Here is a 9,477-nt window from a genome sequence, read left to right on the forward strand (position 1 = left end):
TAGATACTTCAGTATCTCAGATGGTTCTAAACTCTCCTCCGCATTCAAAGCTTTTACATTGTCTTGAAAACAGCTGACACGCCAACATGTGATATACCAAATGCGATCTACATGTCAACATGTGATCTATAACATGTGATCTACTACATGTGTTCTACAACATGTAATCCACAACATGTCATCTACCTCATGTGATCAACAACATGTGATCTACATGTCAACATTTGTTCTACAATATTTGATCTACATGTTAATGTGTTTTCTAGAACATGTGATCTACATATCAAAGTGTGTTGTCCAACATATGAACAACATATCAACATGTGATCTACAACATGTGATCGACATGTCAACATTGGATCTACATGTTGACATGTGAACTACATGTCATCATGTGATCTACAACATTTGATCTACATGTCATCATGTGTTCTACATGTCACCATGTGATCTACATGTTAGCATGTGATTAACAACATGTCAGCATGTGATATACATGTCAGCATTTGATCTACAACATGTGATCTGCATGTCAACATGTTATCTTTAACATGAGACTAACATTAAGTGACTTTACATCAGGTATGGTTTTCCATACAAACATCCATTTATTTAATTGTTAAATTCCTTATTCCTATTTTTGTTGACATTTGTTATACAACATGTGATCTACACGTCAACATTTTTTCTACAACATGTGAACTACATGTCAACGTGTGTTGTACAAAATGTGATCTACATGTCAGCATGGGATCTACAACATGTGATCGACATGTCAACATGGGATCTACAAGTTGACATGTGATCTACATGACAACAAGTGATCTACATTTTAGCATGTGATCTACAACATGTGATCTACATGTCGTCATGTGATCTACATGTCATCATGTCATCTGCAACATTTGATCTACATGTCAGCATGTGAACTAAATGTCAACATGTGTTCTAAATGTTAGCATGTGATTTACAACATGTGACTAACATTAAGTGACTTTACATCAGGTAGCCTATGGTATTTTTTTGTTCATCTACATTCAATTTAAGGATTGACGTTGAGATTCAACATGCCTTTGAGCGGAGAGACCAGGCCAAGAAAGCAGCATCCTTCAACACGACACACGATACAAAGTCCACATGAGAAACCTGAGTACACCAGTCCTGCATGCAGAGGGCAGAGGCCTGCAACTGGACGGCCTGGTGTGGCCTGTGACTGTTCCTCTATCTGAGCCTCCGACGCTCGCCCTCACTGCTTCAGTGAGCAGTATGCTGTTGTTTTACTTTAAATTCACAACAGCACGCGCTCATGTCTGCCCCCTGCTGGCAGCGGCAGGAAGTGCACCAATCGCCAGAACTCCCGTTTAGACAAACAGAACCCAACACTAGCCCTGTCATTACACACACACACACACACACACACACACACACACACACACACACACACACACACACACACACACACACACACACTTCTTAGGTGCAAGTTTGTATGGTCTTCTGGTTCTTGGAGCAGCCCAGTCGAGCTAAAGTTTGCTACTGGTTGTAGGCTATAGGAGCTGCCCAGTTCAGCCACGGTCTGCAAGTGGTTATAATGGGAGCTTCCAGTACAACCGCAGTTTGTTACGGGTTGTACTGGGATTTGCCCAGTACAACCCGTGACTACTTCTTGTTATACTGCTAGCGGCTTAGTAAAGCAACAATCTTCTACTGGTTATTCGGGTGCTGCACAATATGACTACAGTCCGCTTCTGGTCATACTGGGATCTGCCACAATCTTCTACTGGTTTTAAACATAGACGTGAACCACCTATAGTGAACAACATATTGTGAACCACCTAGTGACATAGTTGAACCCCATTGTAACACTTAATCTTGCGGTACCTTTTACTTGGAGCAAAAAAATGACACATCCAGTAACCCTTTACCGGCCCTCCTGTCTCTCTATTGGTCAGTAACTCATCCCCCCACCCCGACTAGTCTAGGCTTGTCACCAACATACTTTCAGCATTCACTCTCCGTCTCTCTTGCCCTCTCCTTCTCGTTAAATGGTTGTAGCATGCCGCACACACATCTCAACAACTTCCTGAGGAAGTTCAGAAAATGTTTATCTTGTCCCGAGGGACATGACCGAGGGATAGATATATATATATGAGAGAGAGAGAGAGAGAGAGAGAGAGAGAGAGAGAGAGAGAGAGAGAGAGAGAGATCTATGTACATAGGCTAAATATAGATATGGATGTTGTCAATCTAAATTGGAGTAACTACTCAATAAGTGAAAAGCCAGGGTTACTATGCGTGTGTCTTCTTTGGCAGTATGCGTCATTCAACACTGTTAATTAGTAGAAGACTTCCCCCGTCGAGCTCCGAGCATTAGTTGGTCCACGGCGCCCCCTGGCGTCCGCAGTGGTGATGTTAAAAGCATCGCTGCAAATAACCAAGCCGTTTTATCACACCAACACATAAACCTGCGCCACGTGGGTTCAATGTCTAGATATAAATAAAATCAATGATCGATATTCCTGTTCCTTTAAGATGAATGATCTGGCGCCTTAGAGCAGCTCCCAAACTCTAGTCAACCCTAACTCTAGCTCCGTAGCTACGCTACTGCTCAGAAATTCTATGTAGGTCTAGATGAATTACTTTAGATACAAAAAGTATGTTTTAGTGAACTATTTCCATTGGAAGTTGTGAGAGTATGTACTGACAGCTGGTTTCAGCAGCCTCATCTGGCCAAGTCTGGTTGAACTCGGGGGGGGGGGGGGGGGGGGGCAACATCAAGTCATCAATGGGCACAGGATCGACCAGCATCTCCACACACACTCAGGAGATCTCCTGCCTGGCCTACAATGTCTCGCTGCGGCTTGTAGGACATGGACATCCAACGTCCAAGTGCTGTCACGTGATTCCACTTGCCACCCCCAAACTGACGTCACTGGCTAATGACTGTAACAACCCAATTGTGATTGCAAAAACATGCGTTTGTGAAATGAGTTTTTGATGGGTCCACTACTTAAACCAAATGTACAGTTTATTATAGCTTAAAATAGCTACCTGACTGCTGTGCTGCTTATCCCCAAATGTCTAAAGTTCCATTCAAGTTATTTCTGAGTAAAATGAATACAAGTGAGACAGACTTTAAACACACACACACATCTGACTGGGGATAGGATAGGTTAATTCACTTGAGGTTGTAAAAAGGTTATGTTTTTAATCTGTTTATTCTCTTTCCAGAAGGACTATCTAGACTAGGCTAGTACTGATAAATAATTATAAATATTTTTACTTTTATTTATTTTTTAACCCAAAAATTATATTCGGGGCCAATTAAACACAGGGTCTGTGTTTAGGATGTCTGGGTTCAGGGTCTGCGTTCAGGGCCTAATCGACCAGGTAAACACGCGTCCTGCCGTCCTCCGAGTTCCAGGAAACCAAGTTCCAGGTGGCTCAGACGTCGTTCACTCAATACATTCATGATCCAAAATCTGACCGCAGCTGACCTCAGATCTGGTGAACTGGGCTTTTATTTCTTTCACTTCATTTGCTTCGACCAATCCTGTTGCTGGAGGCCGTGTTATTTGCAGACAAACTAGACCAGCACATGAACAGTTTACAATGTAAATACACAGACATTCCCGTATAATTAAGGTGTATGACAGCTCCCTCTGCTAGACAACAGTCTCACACCAAACTACATTTTCCGTTTCGAACCAACGTAGCTATAGTACATTGATGTGAGACGGGTTGGTGGATTGAACGTGTTGTAGTAGAAGAGAATGGCCTGTGGGGCAGTATGTACATTGTTAAGTACATGAATAGGCGTCAATTTAGTAGTAATATGGAGGTTTCATATTTTTACAAAATGAATTATGTGAACATTGCTGAATAACAATCATGTATATTAAATGTATTGCAGGAGTTTAGCTTGACATTAACCAAGTTAAAGGACAATTAAATGAACCGCACCAAACATGTAGAAGTCAATGTGGGATTTTAATACATAAACAAAAACACTTGACAGAAGTTTAATACAATTTTGTAAAGGAAAGCAGAGGAAAACATTTTCCCAAATGAATCTTTTCAAAATGTCACCACCATTCCGAAAGCAAGTGAAGAGGTTTGCGTAAAAGCAGTCCTCCCTGACCAGCTCTGTCCCTGACTCTAAACCCTGACTCTCAACCCTAACGCTAAACCCTCTGAGGGCAGGAAGACGCGCCTTCAGTGTAAAGGTTTGAACCACAGAGAAGGAAGAAAAGAGGAAGCAGTAGAGAGTAGTGAAGTAGTGAGGTTAGTGACAGACGTGACGGAAAGGCGTGTGGAAGCACACGGTTACATGTGGGATCAAGAAAATCATTGATCCATCAGCCTCAGACTGCTGAGCTCAGCAGGTCTTCTAGAGGACGAGGCTCAGATGAACTGAGGAGACGGGACCAGCAGGATGTCAGGATCAGGGCGGGTTTAGCTCAGGTGTGTCTACCCCCGACCAAACAGGATCAGGTGAGGTTCAGCTCAGGTGTGTCTGCCCGGACCAAATAAGGACATTGATTAGGTTCAATATTCAAAAGATGCAACATTATCTGAACCAAACATGTAGTTTGTCTTATTTTTAAGCCCTTTATTTGCAGTTTGTTTGGTTAATACAAACTTACAATCCTTGTTGGTAGAGTGATGGTCATCCTCCAGATTCACGGCTCCCCTACCAGCTCGCCTCCGCTCCAGAAACACGTTCTAGTAAGAAAACACAGCGGTAGTTGGTGAAGGCATGTCAAAGTAACAGCTGTATTTTGCCCTTTAAGTCAACCATGTAAGTAAATACAAACTTACGAGGAATCCTTGTTGGTCGATTCCTAGTCGTCCTCCAGCGTCTCAGCTTCTCGAGCAGCTCTCCTCAGACAGAGTCCTGGTCTGGAACAAACAGCGGAAGTCTTGCTTCAACATGTGGTAAAACAGATGTAGTCGTCTGGTATATATGGTACAAACGCCGGTAGTTTGTGGGAGCAGTATTCTACGAGAAGTGGCAGTGAGTGTGATGATCACTTCAGAGTCAAGCTCCATCTACCCCACGACAGACGTCCTTCACCAGGCAGGGCCTCCACCAGCTCCTCCACAAGGCAGGGCCTTCAGCACGACTCCTCCATCAGCACGGCTCCTCCAGCCATGGATTACTGGTCTGGTTACAAACACAGTTGGTCTCAGCAGTAAATCACCTGGGGACGCAACACACCCCACCTCCTGCATCTGAGGTTCACTTGTAAAATGGAAATGGAAGACAAATTTAAACACTTCAATTAATAATAATAAATGAAATTTATATAGCGCTTAATATGGTACTCTAAGACGCTTAAATTAGACAACGTCTGCAGATTGTCACGTTCAGCAATTCATCCACTACGGTCGTAGCAGCACTAGTAACATTAATGGCTCACATGACTCTTGCATAACCCCCGAATGATTTAACTCAAATCACAGCTTGGCACAGATTTAAAGTCATAAGATGATCAAAACCAGACCTAAACTACCGTGGATTTTAGTGTTTCAGATGAGCTTGGTGATGGTTACCGTCTAGTCCGGTGCTGCAGGCCCCTGGTCACCAGCCTCAGTCTCCGGTCCACCCTGGCACCACAAGCCTCCGGTCTCCAGCCTCTCAGCCTCGCCTTTCAGCTACAGCAGCAGGGTTATATCAGCATTTGCCCAACAATAAACTTAATTGACTCATCCGAAACCGAGTTACAATTAATTGAACTATTATTTTATAACTCAAGACTAGAAAAGACTTGAGACCAGACATGAGCATCCCGTTTTTGGGAATGAAGACAGAGCAGTCCACAAGTTTAAAGAAGTGGTTCAGGCCATGCATTGAAACTGACCTGAGAAGACTCTACTCACACAGAGCACTGACCTGTTCTGGAGGACTTCTGACAGGAGGTGGAGGTCTGGCTCTGGGTGAGGAGGCGGAGGTCTTGCTCTGGGTGAGGAGGCAGACACCTTGGGACAAACTACATGTTACCTTTTTAACCTTGTACAGTTCTAGAGTATCTTCTACTGTAACATGTGGGAATGACGGCCATTATTTTAGCTTTGATATTATCTAGTTGGTAACTCTGCACCAAAGTCGTTGTTTAACTTCATTCCATTGGCTAGGGTTTAACTTCTGTGGCAATTAATGACAGCAGATATTTAGAACGTACAAAAGCTGAAGTAACAAAGAACACTAAGCAGTATCGATATTAAATCAAATATACTCAGCCATATTCAGGTGCTGGATTCCGTTGAAGAAATGTCAAATTATCTTCCACCTTGAAATGATTTTCAGCCTTCCCTGATGTCAAAAATGGGCCCGCAAGTAGAACGCCGTTTTGTACGCAGTAAGTCCCATCACGTCATCGTGGTTAAAAGTACGGCGCAACCATCGGAAATGATCAACATATTGTACGACGTACGCGTCAGTATGTATTTAATATCAAACAAAATGTAATATCAAATATCAAACAATTCCCAATGGAAACCGAGGAATTGTTTGATATAGTAGTTTCCGTTGGCAACGGCTCGAGGTTACGCAAATACAATCCAGAACGTTCCGCCAGATTCCCTCAGAGGACTCCCGTCCAACTAACTGCCAGGTGGTTTCTTATGGTTGTCAAGACTACAACTTTCTATGCTAACCATTGGGACTAAACCAAGTGACTGCACTCAGAACCTTCCACGGCGGGAAGCACAAACCGTCCGACTGGAATCCGAACATTCCAGCCAGAACCAACCAAAGAAAAAACAGAACCAGCGCCTCACCTTGAGCTGAACGGAGGAAGATCCTGAAGTCCAGCGATGGTCTTCATTAAAACACAGCCAACAGACTTACCTTGAGGAGATCTGTTTGTTGCTGTTGGTCATTAATACTATTCAGTGTACCTTTACATTATTATGCACCCCGTGTGTACAAGCTATATCACTCAAAACCATACAAAGAACCAAACTACCATGTACGTCCCTTTACAACAACTTTAAAACTAAAATCCTGGAATCATTCAATACAAAACCGTGTCTACATTTTACAATTATCTAGATTATTCAGGGTGCAAACCATGCAGAGCAAATCTAAACGTTGAGCTCACAGAGAGCCAATCATAGCCCTGAAACGTCACCCTGACCGCCTCATCACCAACAGCAAATCATGCCAGCCAGCCAACACATGTACAGCTCCAGTGAGAAGTGGGCATCTGAGTGAAAGGACTGCCCATAATAAAAATAAGCCATATTCCTGAACTATCCAACCATCTTCATGGTTTAAAGATTTACAGACTGCTCCCTCGTTACTTATAAAACTCTACATCTCCATCACTAGAGTGTTGCATCCTACTCATGGGGGTGTGGTCTGAGTGAGCAGAGATGCATGCTGGGATACAGTGCCGTCTGAAGTCTTCAGGTCCATAGACACGCCCCTCAGGAGACACCAAGTGTTTGAGAATCTGTCGTGACATCAGTTACATTCGCTGGAATATCCTTCAAGATGGCGCCAGGATTCTCAGAGGAGAAAGGCCAAGAGGAAGATGCGTTGGTTCTTCCTCTCAGCCAGTGGAACACAACAACGGTCTTCAGAGTACCATGGAACACTTTGAAACATTCTCCTCTTTACACCTTGAAGCCCCAGTGAAGGTTTCCTTACCTCCTCAGCTGAAGAGCACAACTTCAGCTCGAAGAGCGCACTAGCTGGAGTTCCCGGATTGGTTCTGATTTAAGGGAACCAATCGTTCAACTAGTCCTGTCCGAAACAAATACAGTTCAGCCTGAGAAGACGTGCAACTGAGAGCAAGACAAGATCCACAGGGCTCTCCATCAATCCAGCCAGGTGGGAAGAGCCGTCTCATTACAGGTCTGAAGGTCATCTTGAATATCCATTTAGGTCCCTTTCCAACGTCAGACTCTCCTTGTGGAATTCCTTTTGGTGTCCATCCTCCATTGATCCTGATTGGTGTAGTCCTTTAGTTTGACAACTCTGCGTCGGTCGTGAACCTCTTGCACAGAACCTCTTCCTGAAAACATATTTTTCTTTGTGATCTGAACACGCCGCTTGCATCCTTTTACAATTGAGTTGGATACTCTCCTTCCTGCCCAGTGTGTTGGATATCGCTCCGGAGCGTCGCTCAGGGCTCTTCATGTCTACTGGAGGCCCTTAAGTAAACGTGTGGCCGTCCATCAGGTATGATTTAGTTGACCATTCCAATATCCCAAGCCAATCACACAGACCCCCGTATGAACATTATCACTGTCAAAGCAAGCCGGACACACACACACACACACACACACACACACACACCCTAGAGATGCTCAAAAATCTTCCATCTCATGTCAAACCCAAACACACCACTGAGCCATAAAAGGCCAAACAATCATGCAGGGTAAAAACCTCATGCCAAATAACATTCCATCATGCCCCCCCAGCTCTCCTGCCAGGGCACCCATAACAGAACAACCAATGTCTCAAGAGACGTAAATTATGTACAACATTCTTCAGTGGCGTCCCACATTGGTGATGGATTATGCTTGGCGTCTCCAAAATGTGTCCCAGTTTGATTCAACATCTCTGAAGTCATGTCTTTGTAGTCCAGTGGTTTCCTGAAAGAGGGGCCTTCACAGATGCAAACGTTGCAGCTTTTGTCAGCCTGAGGACAGGAAGGAGGTCATCTGTTCAGAAGACCACCCAGTAGAGGGGGGTGGCTCTTGAGGAGCAGGATCCATCTTGGAATGGCCCCAATTAAGACCTTCTTGGAAATGAAACTGTTCCTGAGGAGTCACGATGCCTGGAGGGGACTGTTGAATGTGTTCCATGGTTCTCCGTGTCAGACTGAAGTTGTGTTTTAGTCGTTGAGATAAGGAGCCCCCTCATCTCCCCCTGGTGTTTCTCTTTCTGAATCCCTGTCTCCATCTTTAAGAACATTCCAGTCCATGTAACTGACGTCACCACAGTTTCTCAAACACTGGGTTTCCCCTGAGGGGGCGTGTCTACAGACCTGTAGGCTTCAGACAGCTCTGTATCCCAGTATGCACCTCTGCTCACTCAGACCACACCCTCTTCAGTAAAGCAACTCTCATGTGATGAAGACGCAGAGCTCAGGAGAGTAGAATGAAAGAAGACTGAAGATATCAGAACCCAACCTATTACTCCAGCTTACAACAATAACTTGGAGCCTGTAACCATTTGAACAAGTCATTAAAACCAACATAAACCAAACACCTAAGTAACCCATGAACCAATAAAACATCCCTTCTACTCAGATCAACCTTCAGGTAACAGGTTAACTCACCAGGAAGCCAAAATACATCAATGTGCCCAAGAGTAATGAGAAATTAATGACTTACAGTTTGCAGTTATGCTTCATGGTTAAGTTGGGATACTCACAGAACTGCAGTTAAATATCCATGATAGACCTTTGAAGGAAGGAACAGTTTACTCATGGTCCAAATTTCAAGAGAGTTAAACCACCA

At 43.9% G+C, this 9,477-nt stretch overlaps 1 long non-coding RNA gene across 1 annotated transcript; it reads right to left on the bottom strand.

Moving 5' to 3' along the window:
- Window positions 1–3,821: 3,821 nt before the first annotated feature.
- On the bottom strand, window positions 3,822–5,181 carry LOC132474029 (uncharacterized). The gene is made up of 4 exons (XR_009529550.1): window positions 5,057–5,181; window positions 4,822–4,902; window positions 4,643–4,725; window positions 3,822–4,516 (listed from the first exon to the last, which is right to left on the bottom strand). It is a non-coding gene; the product is annotated as an uncharacterized LOC132474029 (long non-coding RNA).
- Between the last annotated feature and the right edge of the window lie 4,296 nt (window positions 5,182–9,477).

Source organism: Gadus macrocephalus, chromosome 2 (genome assembly GCF_031168955.1).
Source record: "Gadus macrocephalus chromosome 2, ASM3116895v1".
Lineage (NCBI taxonomy): Eukaryota > Metazoa > Chordata > Actinopteri > Gadiformes > Gadidae > Gadus > Gadus macrocephalus.